A 20,052-nucleotide genomic window follows, 5' to 3' on the forward strand; every position below is an offset into this window, starting at 1 on the left:
GAGCCTGGTTCTGCTGGAGGTTTCTTCCTGTTAAAAGGGAGTTTTTCCTTCCCACTGTAGCCAAGTGCTTGCTCACAGGGGGTCGTTTTGACCGTTGGGGTTTTACATAATTATTGTATGGCTTTGCCTTACAATATAAAGCGCCTTGGGGCAACTGTTTGTTGTGATTTGGCGCTATATAAAAAATTGATTGATTGATTGATTGAAAAGATGGGTGATGAGGGTTTAATGAAGGATGTATATTATAGTCCGGTAAATCCGGGGAGTTTTGGAGGGCCGGAGCGTTTACGCAGGGCTCTGCATGATCAACACAGCTCTAAAATTCGTATGAAGCATATCAGAGATTTCCTGTCGGGGGAAGATGCATACACATTACACAAACCTGCCAGGACGCATTTTCCAAGAAATAGAGTATTTGTCACAAACCCGCTTAACCAATTTCAGGCGGATTTATGCGACATGCAGGGGTTATCAGATTTTAACGACGGGTACAAGTACCTGCTGACCGTTATCGATATCTTCTCAAAAAAAGCGTATGCCAGACCTCTGAAGTCAAAGCAAGGGCGCGAAGTCTCACAGGCCTTTGCCTCACTCTTAAAGCAGAGCGGGGTGCCTCTGAAGATGCAGACTGATGCCGGGAAAGAGTTTTTTAACAAACCGTTCAAGGATTTAATGAAAAAACACCGGATTCTACATTTTGCCACCGCAAGTGATCTGAAAGCCTCGGTTGTCGAGAGGTTTAATCGCACGCTAAAGACGAGAATGTGGAGATATTTTACTGCTAAAAACACGAGAAGATACATCGACGTCCTACCGTCTTTACTCACGGCTTATAACGAGAGTTATCATAAAAGCATTAAGATGAGGCCGAATGAGGTTAATGATCGAAATGTCGATCAAGTGTTTCAAAATTTGTATGGGGCATCCATCCTACGCAGGAGGCCTGTGAAGTGTAAATATAAGGTCGGAGATATAGTCAGGGTCTCCAAGCTCAGGGGAGTTTTTGATAAAAAATATGAACAAAGTTTTACGGATGAAATGTTCACGGTGTCAGAATGTATACAACGTACGCCGCCCGTTTATAAATTGAAAGATTATGACGGTGAGATCATTGAAGGCTCATTCTATGAACCGGAATTGCAGAAGGTTAAAATAGCAAAAGACAGACCGTATCAGGTTCAAGAAATTATTCGTGAACGTTTTACCAAGGGAAAGAAATTTGTATTTGTCAGATGGAAAAATTGGCCCGAGAAATTTAACTCCTGGGTTCCCGCGGACCAGCTGATGGCCGTATAAATATGAGAACTTCCATCTTCAACCGACATATGAGAAATGGATCGGGATCTGAAACACGGATTTTATATGACTCTGCCTTCAAACGCCAGCCTAAAAGTATTCCCGGACAACACAATTTCATGCTACCAGGTGGACTTGGCTCGACACCTGGATCTAGAGGGTGACTGGGATGTGGCGCTGACGGAAATTTGTTATCCGCACACCTGGTTAAATATCCCGGAAAAGCCTTCCTGTACGTTCCAGGTGATGAAAATTACGGGCAAGAACAAACTCGCCGTTCACTCGCGATATTTTGACACGGGATATTATGATAACTTTGAGGTTATTGCAGGGCTGATAAACCCTCGTTTGAAGACTATAGATCCGAATCTGACTTTAAAATATGACGATATCCACAAAAAGTTTCTGTGGGAAGGAGACGGTACCAGCCAGGTATATTTTGAAGCCCCGACGGCGTACATGCTGGGGATGCACCCTAATCAATGGTTGAGATGCGGACCCGGGGTCACGAGCTGTCCCCGCTACCCCGATATAAAAGCAGGGATGTATCACCTGTTCTGTTATACAGACGTTGTACAGCCTCAGGCGGTGGGTGACGCTTTTGCTCCTCTCCTCCGAGCGTTCGAAATTGGAGGTCGTTTCGGGGAAATAATTACAAAGAAATTCAACCCCGCTTATTACATCCCGGTCTCCAAAAGACATATTGAGACAATACGCATCGAAATCAAAAGCGATCAAGATCAAACGGTGGATTTCAGATACGGTAAAGTGGTTGTGACATTACATTTTAAACCGGCGGGATAAAAAAAAAATGGCTGGGGCAGCGCACAAAGCCGACATTTATAGATTTGTTCCTTACTATGAAAATCAAGTCGGGAACGGCCTTCACGGCTTCCACGGCGCTCCTGTTATGTACGGGCGCGGGCTCGGGAACATATTTTCGAAACTGTTCAAATTTGTGTCGCCGCTGATTAAACAAGGATACACGATCGCCAAACCTCACCTGAAAAACGCAGCCCGAAGCATCGCTTCCGACGTAGTGAGCCGCATTGTTGAGAGGGCCGGACGGAGTCAGGAGCCCGAGCAGCAGCGGGGGTCCGGGATCATGGTGCTCTCAAGAAGGCCCCGGAAACGCCCCCCGGGGAAACGGGTCAAAACGGTTAAAAAGCGAAAGACCCCCGGAAAAAGCAGAACAGTTCGAAGGAAGCATAAGAAGAGGAGGTTGTCCGGGGATATTTTCTCTTAAACAATGTCTCTTTTGCGAAATAATTCCCCCGAATGCACCATGAGCGAATTGGATTTATTCGCCGTCCCCGGGACCCAGCTGTCCATCGAGCAAAGCCAATACGTTGAAGTCAGCCTGTTATCAGCCCTGACGGACATGGGCCCTATCGAGTTTTTTATCCCCGGAGACGGTGAGAGGTATTTAGACCTCAATAATACGCTGCTTTATCTGCGAATGAAAATTACAAACGCCGACGGGACTGACCTGGCTAATGACGCCCGCGTGGGCGTCATAAATTATCCTCTCAATACGATTTTCTCACAAGTCGACGTGACTCTGGGTGACCGGCTGATTTCCCAGTCCAGCGCGACGCACCCGTACAGGGCAATGATTGAGACGCTGCTGAACTTTTCCCCCGCTTCATTGAAATCGCAGTTCACGGGCGGTTTGTTTTACAAGGACACCCCGGGTCAGCACAATTCGACCGCTGTGGATGACGCGGGCCCGAATAAAGGCCTCGTGAGCAGAGCGCGCTTTAGCGCCGAATCGCGTGAATTTCAAGTTCAGGGTCCGCTGCACGCGGACATATTTTTCTGCGAGAGGCTTCTTCTGAATAACATTGATCTAAGAGTTAAATTAATTCGAGCCAGCGATGCTTTCTGCCTGATGGGGCTGGCGGCCTCCACTTTCAAGCTGAAAATTCTGGGCGCGTCCCTATTCGTTAAGAAAGTCACCGTATCCCCTGCAGTGAGATTGGGCCACTCCGCGGCTCTCATGAAAGGGAACGCCGTGTACCCGTTATCACGAATCAACGTTAAGACTTACGTGATCCCCAGCCATTCCAGGATATGCAACCAGGAGAACCTGTTTTTAGGAACCATGCCCAAATATGTGGTTCTGGGTATGGTGAATCACAATGCATTCAGTGGGAGAAGAGATCTGTCCCCGTTTGAATTTGCACACTATGACCTGGAGTACCTCGCACTCAGTCAAAACGGGAGACAGCTGCCGGCTAAAGCTTTCCAGCCTGAATTTAACAACGAACTCTCTGTCAGGGAGTTTTACAATCACTACACCACGACCGGACGACACCTCAAAGACCAGCCTCTCTGTATAGACCGGGAGGATTTTGCGCGCGGCTACGCGCTGTACGTCTTCAATTTAAACCCGGAGGAGGACAGCGGCGCTCTGAGCCCCGTCTCCACAGGCACCCTGCGACTTGAAATGAGATTCAGAGTCGCGACTCCGCATACCACCACGCTGATAGTGTACGCGTGTTATGATTCTCTCCTGGAGATTAATTCCAAGCGACAGGTCCTTGTGGATTTTTACTGATGAACACCCTGGAATTGGACGCTGTTATGAGGGGCTTAATAGGAGACCTGTTTGCCGGTGTTTTTGCGTCTGACGAGTTATTCCGGATCAAGCCGGGCCCTCCCGTATATTTCATTGTAAACACCCACCCTAGACATTTACCGGGAGAACACTGGCTAGCGCTCACCGTTGAAAAAAATGGTCGAGCCACATTTTTTGACTCGTTCGGCTTCAGCCCTGACTTTGATTACTACCCTAAAAGCATCCTGCAATATCTGGAGAATCTCCCAGATGTTAAAAACATTCTGTATCACAACAAGCAGCTTCAGCACGAGTTATCCGACGTATGCGGACAACACTGCGTGTATTATCTGTATAACAGAGCCAGTGGGAAGTCGTACCGGGACGTGGTGTCTTTATACTCCGAAAATACTATCGCGAACGATGATTTGGTTTCTGATTTTGTGAAAAGATATCGTTATTGCCTTAAGAAAAGCTGCAATACCTCCTGTAACCAGCTAGCAGGGCCTCTGCATGAGTTTAAATATTGTCACGGCTTGTGTTAACCGGCGTTCCTATTTTTTTATGTTTTTCCGTGTGAAAATGTAACCCCCGTCTTAGAACGCTCTCCCGATCATACCTTTAAAGTTTTATTGCGTTCGGAAAATTTAAACCCCCGTTTTTAAACGTAGAAAGAAGCCTTGACCTTTGACCTTTGATTTTTGTATGTGTTTTTTCGCCTGAAAACGGGGTGGATGTGTGAGAGCGGCCTTCCGATCATACCTTTAAAGTTTTAACGCGTTTGCATAATGTAAACCCCCGTTTTTAAACGTAGAAAGAAGCTTTGACCTTTGACCTTTGATTTTTTTATGTGTTTTTTTTCGCCTGAAAACGGGGTGGATGTGTGAGAGCGGCCTTCCGATCATACCTTTAAAGTTTTAACGCGTTTGCATAATGTAAACCCCCGTTTTTAAACGTAGAAAGAAGCTTTGACCTTTGACCTTTGATTTTTTGTATGTGTTTTTTTTCGCCTGAAAACGGGGTGGATGTGTGAGAGCGGCCTTCCGATCATACCTTTAAAGTTTTAACGCGTTTGCATAATGTAAGCCTCCGTTTTTAAACGTAGAAAGAAGCTTTGACCTTTGACCTTTGATTTTTTGTATGTGTTTTTTTTCGCCTGAAAACGGGGTGGATGTGTGAGAGCGGCCTTCCGAACATACCTTTAAAGTTTTAACGCGTTTGCATAATGTAAACCCCCGTTTTTAAACGTAGAAAGAAGCTTTGACCTTTGACCTTTGATTTTTTTTTATGTGTTTTTTTTTCGCCTGAAAACGGGGTGGATGTGTGAGAGCGGCCTTCCGAACATACCTTTAAAGTTTTATCGCGTTTGCACGCTTTAAAACATTGTTATTAAGTACAGAAAGAAGTGTTAATCTTTGATCCTAAATTTTTTTTATGTTTTTTTTCGCCTGAAAACGGGGTGGATGTGTGAGAGCGGCCTTCCGATCATACCTTTAAAGTTTTATCGCGTTTGCATGATGTAAACCCCCGTTTTTAAACGTAGAAAGAAGCTTTGACCTTTGACCTTTGATTTTTTTTTATGTGTTTTTTGTGAAAAATGTTCCGAATGTGTAGAAAATGCACCCCCGATCATACCTTTAATGTTTTTGCATCGTTGTTATTAAGTAGAGAAGTGTTGAAAGTTGTTTTTTAAACCGTATACCGAATAAAAGTGATGAAGGCCGGAGATGAGTTTCAGTCTGTGTTTTATTAGTAACAATATACAAAAACGTGACTGACTGCGATGTATTTTAAAGAATCTTGATCATAATATCCAGTCAGTTTTTAATTCGATACCCTCCTTTTATGGTGAGAAACCTTCCCAGCGTTGGAAGTCTTTTTTTTTCTTAAGTTTCTTCCTGGCCGGCGAATCGGTTAAAAGAAGGGATTCATCTGGCGAGCTGCTCCGGCCTTTTTTAAGCTTCTGAAGCTGCTCGCGGGCTTGCGGGTTTGATACGCACACCACCGGGATGTTCCGCTCCTGTAAAATATTGAGGAACTTCACCCAGCCTGTAGGAGGGCTCGATTTCTTGAACGAGGATCCGAGATGTTTCATAAGATCTATGGCGTGAGACCCCCTCACGACTTTCCCCTTGTAAATAAATTCCCCCGACGGACTCCAGCGCGTATCACCCTTCGATAATTTCCTCATAATATATTCAGCGTTTCTACGCTCTCTGGAGGGGATATTCTTCAGGACCTCTGTGACAGTCTCATCCTCCTCCTCCTCCTCCTCCACCCCCTCCTCCTCAGGTTGCTTAGCGACGCGAGTCTCTTGCGGGGGTGAAACGCGTGATTCGAGTTCCCCCTGCTTGATCAGGGTTAAATAGCGCTGCAGCAGAGCCTCATACTTTTTAATTTTTTCATAAGGAGAGTGAGTACGTTCTTCCAGTATACCTCGCATTTGCGAGTCTAAATCATTTTCCGCCGTTTGTCTGATGTTATTTCCGCTCGGCGGAACGGAATGACTGAGTTGAAGCATCTGCTGTGGAGTGAGTAAAAACATCTTTTGCGCCACTTTGAACGCCATTATCCTCTGGGTACTATTAGACTCGTTATAACGGGCAGGGCCGCGGCGAGCAGAGGCAGGAGAAAGCCGCCCGTCTGAATCAGCGCTCCCCGCTTCTTTTTATAACTGGTTTTTCTGTCGGCCAGAAGACGTAAAACTCTTTTTCGTTTTTTCAAGGCCCGGAATTGAGAGTCGCTCAAGGCGATATTCCCCTTTAATATATTCACTCGGATAAAGTTTTCAGAAGCTCCGGCCTGCAGGTCTTCAGGCTGTGGTGACGCTCCCTCGCCCCGGCTCTGATTAGCGCTTTAAGAGCGGGGGCGTTCCTTTTTAAAAGAGAGCTCATATCCGTTTATCTTTCTGTAAATAAACTGTGGGCCACTCGTGCGGGAGTAATCCCGATCTCAGTCTGAACTGATCTGGACACTCCTGCGTGCAATCCAGTAATAAATACCCGTAAGGTACGCTCGTAGCATCATCAAGTGCCTCCAAAAAAAATTGTTTTCTGCCGGGAAACATTTGCTGAGCCAGAATGTTCATCTGTAACTTGTCTCTGGGATTTTTAAACAGCACCATATAATTACAATTCAAACTGATGGTTCGACTGTATTTCCCTTTATGAAACACGTTCTGTGTGATCATGATGACGCTCATATTCCGGTGATGTCTGTACTGGGTGAAAATTCTTACAACTTCAGGATGATCCGTTGCTTGAAAGATGAGATCGTCCAAAATAACCAGATGGCTCTGACCTTCAGGGAAAAGGCTGTCGTCCAGAAATGAGTCAGGGAGTCCTCTTACAAATTTAATATTTTTATTCTTCAGTTCAGAATACAGAGGTTGTTCAGACGTATACAGCCATACAATGTTGTCAGGCACATATCTCATAGCGTGGCTACAATTTTCCAGCAATGTTTTCACAAACACAGTCTTTCCCGAACCACTCGGTCCAACGATGAGACAGGAGAATGGGAGCTGAAGTCTGGGGTCAATCTCCACCGTATTTCCAGAGTGAGACATGTTTCAAAATCCGAACGGTTCGGTTTCCCCGTCCTTTAAAAGACGCCGCTTGTCATACACCACCCTGAAGGATTTTTGAAATGACACGTTTGTCAAACTGAAACTGCTTTTATGACGTTTAATTCCCTGCTGCGGCGTTATGATAGATGCAGCGAGGGCGGGATCTTTTATATAACCCTCGACCAGATCTTTGACGCTGTCAAAGTTTATTTTCTGACAGCTTTCGTGGGTTTGAGTGATCCCCTTCACACGCATGACCGTTTTACCTCGTGCGGTTTTATATGCGTAACTTTTAGGTCCCGCCGCTGCAAACTCTGTGATGACGTCGCCGTTCAACTCGTCGGTGAGCTGCCCCAGATAATTACCGGTAGGCAGCGGGGTTTCACCCCGCCTACAAACGTAAATCAGGCTATCGGTATCATAATACAGAATCCTGTCAGGATTTGCCACAGCCTCCATAAAACCGTACAAGGTCAAACGCGCGTACGCCGTTGTAAACGCCGCGATGAAAATATTGACGGTTTTACCCGGTCGGCTGACGTGCCGCGGGCCGTACCTCCATTGAACCATAGCCGCCTGACTGCTGAGGAATGTTAGATATGTGACCTCGTACTCTTCAGAAAACAGATACCTGAACAGATCGTCAGCATTTTTAACGAGCGCGGTCTGCGTCAGATTTGCCCTCTGGGCGAATTTCCCCCAGAAGGAGTTGAGGCAGATCTTAGCCATCTGTCGTTTTGCCGGATTGTGACTGATTTTTTCTGGGTCTAAACGAATCTTCTGATTCAGCCAGTAGTCCGTGATGTATTTTTCTCTGCTCTCGGAGTCTTTATCAAATTCGGGAGGGAAACCAGAGGCTTCCTGCTTGTGTTTTAAGAAGGTGTTTATGTACCCCTCAAAGATTTTATCACTTTTTTCCTCAAAATGCCAGACTTCAAAAATCTTAGCTACAGCATAGCCTGTATCCAGAGCTTTGTGGAATTCCGGGGTCGTCCAAGTCCCAGACAGAGCTCTCTGCTGCTGACTGTGTGTGCACGCTGCAGCTTGATTATTTTCATCAGCGCAGGTGCGACACAGAGTAAACACCAGTTTACCGTGAGGAGTTCTGTGTGGGAGGACGGGGAATTTTAGCCCCTGGGGCGGGTACACGATGGCTTTGATGAGCCCGAAATAAGTCCTGGGGTCTCGGAAATTTCTCTCGATAATTTCCGGATGCCCCGTGGGATATGTGAAATTTACGTTAACGTAAGGATACAGCGAGGTCACGTCGACGTAATAGACTGTCTCATCTTGCTCAGCCGTGTACCTCAGACGGGCCGTGCAAGTCCGACCGCCGTATAAAGCGTCGCGAGGTTCGAGGGGCGGCGGTAACCCCCTGCGGGCGAGGAAACACCGAACGCTCTCATCCCTCAGCCTCATTTCAAGCCATTGATGCTCCCAAATTACGTTGAGGGTGACGCCCGGCATAGCCCGCAGAAAGGCTATTTTTTTCTGACACGCTGCGTGGAGCTCTCCAAATGAGGTGTTTGTGAGAGGGTTTATTTCATGCTGTGTAAAACACCTTGCACACCCGTGGTAAAAACATCCGAGAAACTCCCACACTTTTATCCGGCCGTCAATCTGAGCATACCCATCAACATAATAACCTCCTATTTTTTTCTCGCCCCTGTTTAGAGCGTGATCGATGATAATGTTTTGCGTCTCAGCAACCCATTCTAACCATTGCACGGCCATGTCCGAATATTTTTATGCCTCGTTCTATAATTGTCGGCGGAGGGGATCGCCAGCGTTTTTGGAGCAAGAAAGTTAGTTTGGAAGACTTTCATACACGCCGAGGCGATTGTAACGCAGGTAAAAGAATCCACGAGTGTTTCAGCGATGAATTCAGACATAAATTTGGAGCAGGCTGCAGCCAAGATTTTTGTATCGTTATCACAATACATAACGGCCTCGGCTTTAAAATCGAAAATTGCGTTTTTTTTCCGCACGTACCACGCGTTAAATTCCTCTCTTTCTCCCTCTGACATATTTGCGACCCCGTAAGCCGCTGAGTCAGGGTACGGACCGACATAGTTCAGATTTTTTTCTGAACTGAACAGGTGCGGAAAGTAACCTTTGCGGATGATTTCGTCTTTCAGCCGGATCCCCAGGGCTTTAGGCATCTGAGATAAGCGCATTGTAAGGAAAGATAACGAATCTATATATTTCTGTTTAAAGGCGGCGTCTGTCATGAGTAATAGTTTACTCCCGGTCATAATCACAGCGGGGGTTACGCCCTGCTGGACTAAATACTTTAGAAGCAAATAGCCATCAAAACCTTTTGAGTTGTGAGCGATGAACACGTATTCTTTGAATTTTCTCGTTCTAAAATGTTTAAAGAAGCGGGCTACGCAGTCTGTCCCCCATGCGCTCCAAAAATCACCCGTCTTTGTTACAGCGCTGACGTAAAACGGTACGTGTTCCCCGTTATTATCGACATACGTTTCAAAATCATAAAAAACATATTTCTCTGAATGCGTCTCTTCAGCTTTGACCGGCGTCATATAGCAGAGGTGACCCTCGCTCGGCTCCTGGAGAGCCTCGCCGCATATATGACACCTCTTCTGCTTACACACGTGCGGAGCGCTGTTTTTAGAAAACGCTATGTAATACTCACGTTTACATCGAGGGCATTTTTTTCTGTTATCACACACATTAACGAACTTACCGGCGGAAGGACGATACTTCGGCTGTTTATGCAGGCTGTAACAGGTGGGAGAGCGACACTCCTTGTTACATTCGCTGCAGAATACAGGGTTATTTTTCTCATAACACTGCGTGGATTCACAAATTTTACAATATGACGGACAATTATGGGAGGCGTGGTTATTGTACCCCTCAAAGCAAAACTTACATACATATTTCACTCCCAAAAATCTCTTTAAATCGATGATTCCGTAAAAATGATTATTAAACAGAAAAACGAAAAGAGTTTTCTGCTGCGCCGGTATTCCTGTCTGGAATTTTGTCAGCTTTCTCTCCCCTTCGGCTCTGAAAAACACCACAATTTTACAACCCAGAGCGTTTTCAAATTTTCCCACCTGCTCTAAAGATACCGGCGTAGCTTCCGTTAATCCGACGCTATTTTGTAACGCCAGCCCACGCTGCACCGCCTCGTGCGTACTCAGATGAGGATTCAATAACTGAACGAGGTTTATCGCGAAACATAAACTGTTGTCAGGATTATACACGATATTAAGGCATTTGGATTTTTTCCTCAGAACCTCGTGATGGAGGAGGTCATCTATTCTGCGCTTCCCCGCGCCGTTCTGGTTGCGGATGACTTGAACCACTAATTCCAGAGACTCGTCGGCTAAAACGTTGGAATTTGATTGTATCAATCGTTCTAACAGATTTTGGAAGCCCGTTACATCGCCAGCGTCGTTATATGAGCTGATCAAAGCGGCCTCGTTGTAGACTGAGTCCCCACGAATCTCCATTTGGATAAAGTCCCCGGCCCTGGCGTGTGTTAAAGCCTTTTCGACCGAGTTATGAAGAGCCCCAACGACGTTACGGTAAAATTCCGCGTAGTCGGGAATTTCGTCGGCGCGCTGGAAATTGAGAGGCAGCCTGATTTCGATATTGTTAAAAGCAGGTCTCCTGATGACGTTAGCAGCCCCACCGCCCGTCATGGGAGAGTGTCGGCTGGGTCCCGGTCGTGCATCATCCCCGTCTTCCATCAAAACAGAGATCGCCGCGTTTATCGGGGTTAAACGAGCTCTGTTTAAAATCTCTTCTCCGCGCGCATTGCGCGGGGAGGGACTTCTTAAAGGTGAAAAAGCGCGAGCGTCGTTAGGCGTTTGATTTAATTCATCCACCGCGGATTGGACGTGAGGATTAACTTCACACGCGAGGAGGTTTACGGCGTTATTTAACGGAGTCAGACGTACCTGGTTCAAGGCCGCGGGTCCGGACTCGTCTGGAGGTGAGGTGTGCGGGGGGTCAGGGGGCTCTTCAGTATCAGACTGGACCGTCGAATTTATAGCGTTAATCGCAGAAATGATGTAGGGGTTAATTTCTTCCGATTCTCGTTCAGCCGCTAAATTGTTAAGAGCCTCATTTAACGGTGTTAAACGAACACGACTTAAAAGTCTCTCTCCGGACTCGATGTTATTTCGAGGCGGTGAATTTAACGCCTCGGGTAATGGGCCATCTGCTCCAGGAGCGCTCCCCGCTGAGTCGATTATTGAAGCGTTTAAATCCAATACACGTCCGAAGTTATTTTCCCGATGTGAATTCTCTCCTTCCATCTTTTAAAATCTGTAGCAGGAAGAATCTACCTCAAGAAATTCAGTTAATATACCTCTTCAAAATGAATTCTCCCGTTCCATCGGAATAAGAGAAAAAATTAAAAAATAAAAACAGACTACACATTTTCAAGAAAGTTGCGTGACGAGGTTAATCCCAGCTCAGAATATCTTCGAGCCTTGCGTCTCGGTGGAAAATAGACGGTCTCCCTCCACCGCGTGCTGAAAAAAGAGAAAATCGTTAGTTATTAAATATTTAAAATAAATAAATACATAAACTCCGACTCCTTACCGTGTACATCCGCGGATCGTTTTACGGGTCTCTCCCGCTGACCCGCTTCTCCATGGGCTGTGACAGAAAAAATCGGGTTATTCCAGAGTTTTAATCGTGATTTAATCTCGATCGCTGTACTTACATCTGCGTGGTGAAGTCGGGGCTTCCAGCCTTCGAACTTCTTCAGGGGGCTCTGACTTGATTTCTAGAATTAACATAAATAAATGAATACAAAGCATCACCCTCGCAAGCGGATATTCTGTACTATTTCAAATATATTACCGAGGACAGGTCCGAACGCGCTCTGGACCGTCTGCGTGGTTTTGTCTAAAAAAAAAAAAAAAAAAAAAAAAAAAAAAAAAAAAAAAAAAAAAATGACAGTTTCAGACGGCGTGCATCATTTAAAAACACTCATTTCTATCAAAACAGATTACTTAAATCACTTACCCTGAAAGCTGATGCGGTTTTCGCACTCTGCTCGAAGACAAGAAAACTTAATTAAACAACATGGTTTTCCAGGATTTTTTCCGCAAATTTATTCTATTTTATACCCATAGCTGGGGGTCCAGGCATCTTCACTCTTCACCGGTCGTAGTGGAAATGCTCGCTGACTCGTTCCCAGGGACGTAAGTGATAAGGAGCATTGTTTATTGTTCGGGCTCGGGGCAGCATCTCCGCTCAGCGGGTGTCCCGCGCCCCATGATCGATCGGCTAATATCTTAAAAGAAAACATCATCTGGCGTGAGTGATAAGGAGCATTGTTTATTGTTCTTCGGGTTCATCACCTCGGGGCAGCATCTCCGCTCAGCGGGTGTCCCGCCACACACACACACACACACACACACACACACGCACACACACACGCACTCACACAGACACAGCGTCTGCAACAGGTTTTACAGCCGTGGGGTCATGTTTCCGCGAGCAGCTCTATGCGTGGGTATTTGACCGTCTTGCTGCAAAGACTTACAGCCGAGAGAGACGGCTATTTGTTCCCCTTCTTTAATTTACGAATTAAAAAACAGAAAAGGAAACGTAATAATTTAAGAATTAAAGATATTAAAGGGGCATTAAATAATAGACAGTGATTTATGTTTAATTATTTCAGAATTAGTTAATTCTTTAATACATTAAAAAGATCTAGGTATTTTTAATCATTCTTTAATTCATGAAATAAAATGACATTAAAATATTAGACCCTGGGTGGGAGGGGAGGTATGGCTTGGAGGCGGTGCTTGGCCGGGGTTAGGGGAGGAGCTTGGGGGTGGGGCTAGGGGAGGAGCCAGGGGCGGAACTAGGGGAGGAGCCGGGGGCGGGGGCTTAGGGGCGGGACATACTGACGTCATCGACTCTGATTGGATGTGACGTCATAAGGGGCGGGGGCTCGGAGGCGGGACTAGGGGCGGGGCTTAGGGGCGGGGCATAATGACGTCATCGAGTATGATTGGCTGTGATGTCATAAGGGGCGGGGCTTGGATGCGGGACTAGGGGAGGGGCTTAGGGGCGGGACATAGTGACATCATCAATTCTGATTGGCTATGACGTCATAGAGGGGGCGGGGCTTAGTGACGTGGCCGATTTTGATTGGCAGCTGTCACTTTTTTGACGAAAGGTGGGTCAGTTTTCTCTCTGGGGCTTAATTCAGAGAACAAAAATCGTCGAGTTCTGTGCAACGCATCCTAAGGGCTGACTTGCATTTCTTTCCATACAAAATTCAGTCTCAGAGTGAACTAACTCCCCAGCAAATGGCAAGGAGACTTGAATTCGCTAGGTGGTTTTCCAGAAAACTGGAGACAGATGATGTGTTTCTTACGAAACTTCAGGCGAGGATGTTACATTGATCATGTTGTGTAAAAGATAAAGGGTAAAAACATCAAAAAGGAAAGCCTGAACTAAAAACTGTGCATTGGGGAGAAAAATTACATGCTTCGGCCACATGGTCATGCAGAAATTGTCTAATAATATTGACTAGTTTTTCTGTGCTGTCTATATACGAGGGTAGGCTAAAAAGTTCTAAGGCTGACTATGATGCAGTTGTCAAATTGAACAAATTCAGGGTTATTTTTCTACATAGTCTCCCTGTAACTCCACACACTTCTTCCAGCGGTGCTTGAGTGCTTCGATTCCCTTGGCATAGAAGCTTTCATCTTGAGAGTCAAAATAGTCCTCAACGGCAGCCATCACCTCATCAATGCTGTGATAGTGCTTCCCAGCCAAGTTTTTTTTCAGGTTTGGGAACAGATGAAAGTCCAAGGGTGCCAAGTCAGGGGAGTATGGTGGGTGATCTACCAGTTCGTATCCACACTAGTGGATAGTGGCCATGGCCACTGTTGACTTGTGAGCTGGGGCATTGTCTTGATGGAACAGCACCCCTTTCGTCAGCTTTCCTGGTCGCTTCTTTTTGATAGTCTCGCGTAACTGTCTCAGTAGGTTAGAATAGTACTGTCCATTTATGGTTTGTCCCTTTTCAAGATAGTCTACAAACACAATGCCCTTGGCATCCCAGAAAACTGAAACCATGACCTTCCCCGCAGACGACACGACCTTGGCCTTCTTTGGAGGTGGTGACCTTGGGTGTTTCCACTCCATTGATTGTTTTTTTTGTCTCTGGTTCAAAGTGGTGAACCTAACACTCATACTGGGTAAGAAAACGTTCCATGTAATTGGCTGGATCCTCTTCAAATTGCGCCAAGTTTGCCTTTGACATGACTAGCCTAGTGCATTTCTGATCAGGCATCAGAAGACGTGGCATCCACCGAGCTGACACCTTTGACATTCCAAGTTCTTCATGCAGAATGTGTTCAATTCTCTCACGGGATATTCCCACAGCATCTGCTAGCTGATTAATCATCGATCGTCTGTCGTCCATCACCATTTCATGAACAAGGTCAATGTTTTTCTGGTTTGTGGCTGTTGCAGGCCGCCCAGACCTTGGGTCGTCTTCAAGGCTCTCTCTGCCCCTCTTAAATTCAGCTGCCCACTTCTGTACTGTAGATATGGAGGGAGCTTCATCCCCTAATGTAGCAACCATATCTGCATGAATGTCCTTGGGCTTTAACACCTTCTTATGCATGTACTTAATCATATCACGATGCCAAGAAAAAAAACACAGTTAGTCATTAGAAGAGTTGAACTTAATGCATGCCAAGTTTTATTGAAATGGCATTTCTCCTTCTTGGTGAGCCTTAGAACTTTTCAGACTACCTTCATATATATATGGCACAAGTTTAATGTCAGATGTTCTTCCTGACCTATCACTAGCACCACATGTACAAACACACACACAGCTTCTGGTCACAGGTCTCTCATCTTAGTAGTAATCAGGAACTACTCTGCTCAATTTTAGAGATCTGACAGCATTGGGTGTGCACAGAGTGGTATGCTGTAATACATGTAATCAACTAATATGACAGAGAAGGTGTGGGGTAGGTGCAAGAGCCTGCTCTTGTATCTGTGGTCTTCATAGTTATCATCGTTAGCTACTGCCCATTTCTAAATTGCAACTTACATCCTGTCTAGCTCTTGTTGCCAATTTTGAAACCATAAATAAGGCTTCAGATTGTTATACTTAAATCACTGCATTGATGCACAACAATGCTGCTTAATACGAGGTCTTTTAGAAAAGTTTCCGTCCTTTTTATTTTTTTCAAAAACTATATGGATTTGAATCATGTGCGCTTGCATCAGCCAAGGTTGAACCTTCGTGCGCATGCGTGAGTTTTTTCACGCCTGTTGGTTGCGTCATTCGCCTGTGGGCAGGCTTTGAGTGAGCACTGGTCCACCCCCCTCGTCGGATTTTCATTGTCAGGGAAATGGCTGAGTGACTGCCGCTTTGCTCCATGAAAATTTTTTCAGAAACTGTGAGACAGCCAGGTGGAAACCATTTGGAAAATTCAGATGGCTTTCGGTGAAAATTCTATCGGCGTCACACAGATTAAGGAGGATTACAACCGGATTAAAGACGGCCCACAGCGGCGGAGAGTGCGCCATGCTTTGAGTGGTCATCGACAGGCTGAAACGACCAGATCATTTCCAAAGTGAACGCTGTGTTGGTCTGGGACGTCGTGTGACTACCAGAGAAATCGTAGAAAATGTGGACATCAGCACTTTTTCTGCACATTCCACTGTTACAGGAGATTTTGTAATGAAAGACGTGCGGAGGAATTCGCGCGTCGGGACGGAGCCGCTCATGGCGCACAACAAAAAACACCTCCATGTTGGAAGTCTCACAGGACAAGTTGTGACATGCCCAGCTGTTACACAATTTCTCGGATACTCACTCCACTGAAAAGCCACCGAAAGCCATCTGAATTTTCCGAATGGTTTCCACCTGGCTGTCTCACACAGTTTCTGAAAAAATTTTCATGGAGCAAAGCGGCAGTCGCTCAGCCATTTCCCTGACAATGAAAATCCGACAAGGGGGGTGGACCAGTGCTCACTCAAAGCCTGCCCACAGGCGAATGACGCAACCGACAGGCGTGAAAAAACTCACGCATGCGCACAAAGGTTCAAGCTTGGCTGATGCAAGCGCACATGATTCAAATCCATATCGTTTTTGAAAAAAATAAAAAGGTCGGATACTTTTCTAACAGACCTCGTATATAAGATGGAGCAATTTCCTGCTACAGGGTTCCTTATTTTATACTCTTTATTTCTGATACTAAGCTTAGCATGTATGGAGCAGTGAATGTTTTGGAATGCAGGAGTCAATTCAATGTTGCCATTTTGGTTACTGCTATCTGAAAACATTGTGTGAAGTTGAGGATGGATACTTTAGAGAAAAAACAAAGCACACATCTGAGAGAGAGAAGGGTAGATTGGGTAATAAAATGAAGGAAACAGACTTCTGAAATTGGAGTCAAAGCTTTACAAGCCCGCTGAGAAAGGAGTGCAAACCTGCGCCAAAGCCATGGGGTCACTGACGCCATAACATCTACACGCCGTGGAATCATTGAACCTAAAAAAGTCTAACAATGATGTTTGCTCAGTAGTAAAAAAAGTTTCATCTGCTGTGACTGGATAGCATGTATCCTTAGCGCTTGGCATCACAGTTTATTGCAACTTGCACCTTTCCCAGAAGCTACTGTCATCTGAGCACTGATATTGATATTGCATGTGCTTATAGACAAAAACAAATGAGACAAAATTCAATTTATTATTCAACTAAACTGCAAATATATGATTTTTTTAACATTTGTGAAACACTTCTCTAAATAAATAACAGTAAATTTTGAAATAAAACTATTTTTTATGTGTTGCATGTGCTACAAAATGAAGTGCACCTTCTATATATTCAGTGAAGTGCACCGAAGCAGAATATATGCGACAGTAAGGTGCTGATGTCAGCCTCTGGGTTTTCTGGATCCTAGGCGTGATTCATCAACACCTGGGAGTGGGTTTTGCACCTTGTGTACTTTGTTCGGTGATGTGCACTGAACCAGAACTTAACCACTGCTGAGTATACTGCTGACTCATCACTTTGCTTTTGCTAAGTGAAGTCATCTGGATAGTGATATTCATTGCCACTAAAATATAATAATGCCAAATGATAGTCCTTCGTCTAATAAATTCATTGTGCTCCCCAGCCCTGAATAGTTTGTCATGTTATTGTATAAAATCATTGTATAAAAACGATTTTTCGGTAATGTCGGTTTTCTTCTGGATCTAGCTCCATAACATTTGAAGCTACATCAAATCTGATGACACCTTACTGAATCAGTACAGATTCAGCTACAGTTTGGTGTTAGTTGTGCATCTCTAGCTTCATTTGTCACCTCACACTGACACATTTTCTGTTTTCCCTATATTTTGCATATTCTGGATCACCAGATCCAGAATCCGGATCCGATCATCACCAAACTTTGTTGTTTGATAGAACATTTAAATATGTTACACCCTAATTTTTTTTCAAGCCTTTCTGCCTTGTTTTTGTGGAGTTAGAAACTAGAATGTCAAAATTCCCCCTATCCCGCAATGGTGAAAAATCCTTTAAAAAATTCCTGGATCCAGATCGTGATCCGGATCACCACTAAAATTTAATCACTTGTTCCTCTTGTCATTTCCAACCACTCCACAAAATTTCATCAAAATCTGTTCAAAACCTTTTGCGTTATCCTGTTGACAAAAAGACAGACAGACAAACAAACAAACAAACTCGACCGAAAACATAACCTCCTTGGAGGAGGTAACCAGGTCTTACACTGTCACATTAGGTATACTGAAAAGAATCCATGTTAAAGAAGGATAAAACCTGCTTTCATTGCAGGTTAAACACTCCAATTCATGAAATGAGTTAGAAAATGAATATTGTGCATCACAGAATAAAATATTCACACCACTACACACTTTTAAAGGCAGTATTATTATTATTATTATTATTATTATTATTATTATTGTTTATTTATTTATTTATTTATTTTTAACTGCAGAAAGCTCCAAACTTTCTTTTGCTGTATTTGATGGTCAGATCATTTTATTTGATGAACTGTTTTATGACAGTTGAGTCAAAAGAAGGCTAGATGTATTAATAAAATAGTGTCGTATGTAGATGCACTGTGACACTGTGTAGATGCTGTGCCAATCTGAAAATACTGACCTATTTACTGCAGCTGCAGCTCCAAACACAACCAGGGAGCCACAGCCTTATTACTGACTGAAGGGCAGCAGGACTGAGTCTCAGGTGCAATGCATGTATGAGACAAACATTTCACTCAGAGTAATCAATCAAAAATAATATATACTATGCGTATATATACTATATACTCACTCATCTTCAACAATTTACTCCAATTTAGGGTTACAGCAGGGCCGTATATAGGAATGTGAAAGGGGGGGGTTCAAATCCTTGAGTTGGGGGTCCAGTGGGCCGCAGGGCCCCCGGTGGGGTCGAGGGGCAATGCCCTCGTGGGGGGCTCAGGGGGGCAAAGCCCCCCGAAGCAGAAGCTTTTTGAGGATTTTGAGGGGTAAAAAGCTACATAAATTTCATTTGAAATCCAAAATGTATCATTTTAGGAAATACATTTTTATATACAAATAGTCCTTGCTTGGGATTGGATCAGTTGCCATAAGAACCACCCAGGAAGAACCAAGATAACACTAATGCAAACTTTATACCTGCCTGTTGGTTGCGAATGACGCAATGACGTAAAACTCACACATGCGCACGAAGGTTCAAGCTTGGCTGATGCAAGCACACGATTCAAATCCATATAGTTTTTGCAAAAAATAAAAAGGTCGGATAGTTTTCTAACAGACCTCGTATTTAGCGGGTTTACATTATGAATATGTACATATATGTACGTTATGTATTAAAATAGCGGTATTTAATTTGGCGATCTTAACTCGCAAAATTTGCATAATAAATCCCACGTGAATATTTGCTCCTTTACAGTATTTGCAACAGGAAGGAGAAGCTCCCTTTATTTCTCAGCTTATACATACAAACATGTTTTTACAAACCAGACAAGTGTAATTGTGTGTCTACATGGGTATTTACAAGCCTACTAATCTGTTTGATATCAGAGGAGGATAGGGACCAGGGAGCAAAAATTCTCAACCCCCATGGGAAAAGTTTATCTAGCAGTTTCCCCTTTCATCACTTTAGGGATTACTCTGGCAGAGGAAATTGAAACTTGAGGGTGTGTGATAATAGCTGTGTAACAGTTAGTGCTTGTTGCTTATTATCAATGAAAAGAAAATACATAACATTGATATCCAGATCAGAAAAAAATCAGCAGAATTCTCGTGGGGGGGGGGGGGGGTCGGTTGAACCCCCTAAACCCCCTCTATATATGGGCATGCACAGGATGCTGGAGCCTATCCCAACAGTCATTGGGCGTGACGAAGGGTGCACCTTGGACAGGACACCAGTCTCCAGTCTGTCACAGGGCCTGGATTATCTCTCTCTCTCCTCTCTCTCCTTATATATATATATATATATATATATATATATATATATATATATATATATATATATATATATATATATATATATATATATATATACGAGGTCTGTTAGAAAAGTATCCGACCTTTTTATTTTTTTCAAAAACCTGATGGATTTGAATCA

The sequence above is a fragment of the Thalassophryne amazonica genome, chromosome 11 (assembly GCF_902500255.1).
Source record: "Thalassophryne amazonica chromosome 11, fThaAma1.1, whole genome shotgun sequence".
Classification (NCBI taxonomy): domain Eukaryota; kingdom Metazoa; phylum Chordata; class Actinopteri; order Batrachoidiformes; family Batrachoididae; genus Thalassophryne; species Thalassophryne amazonica.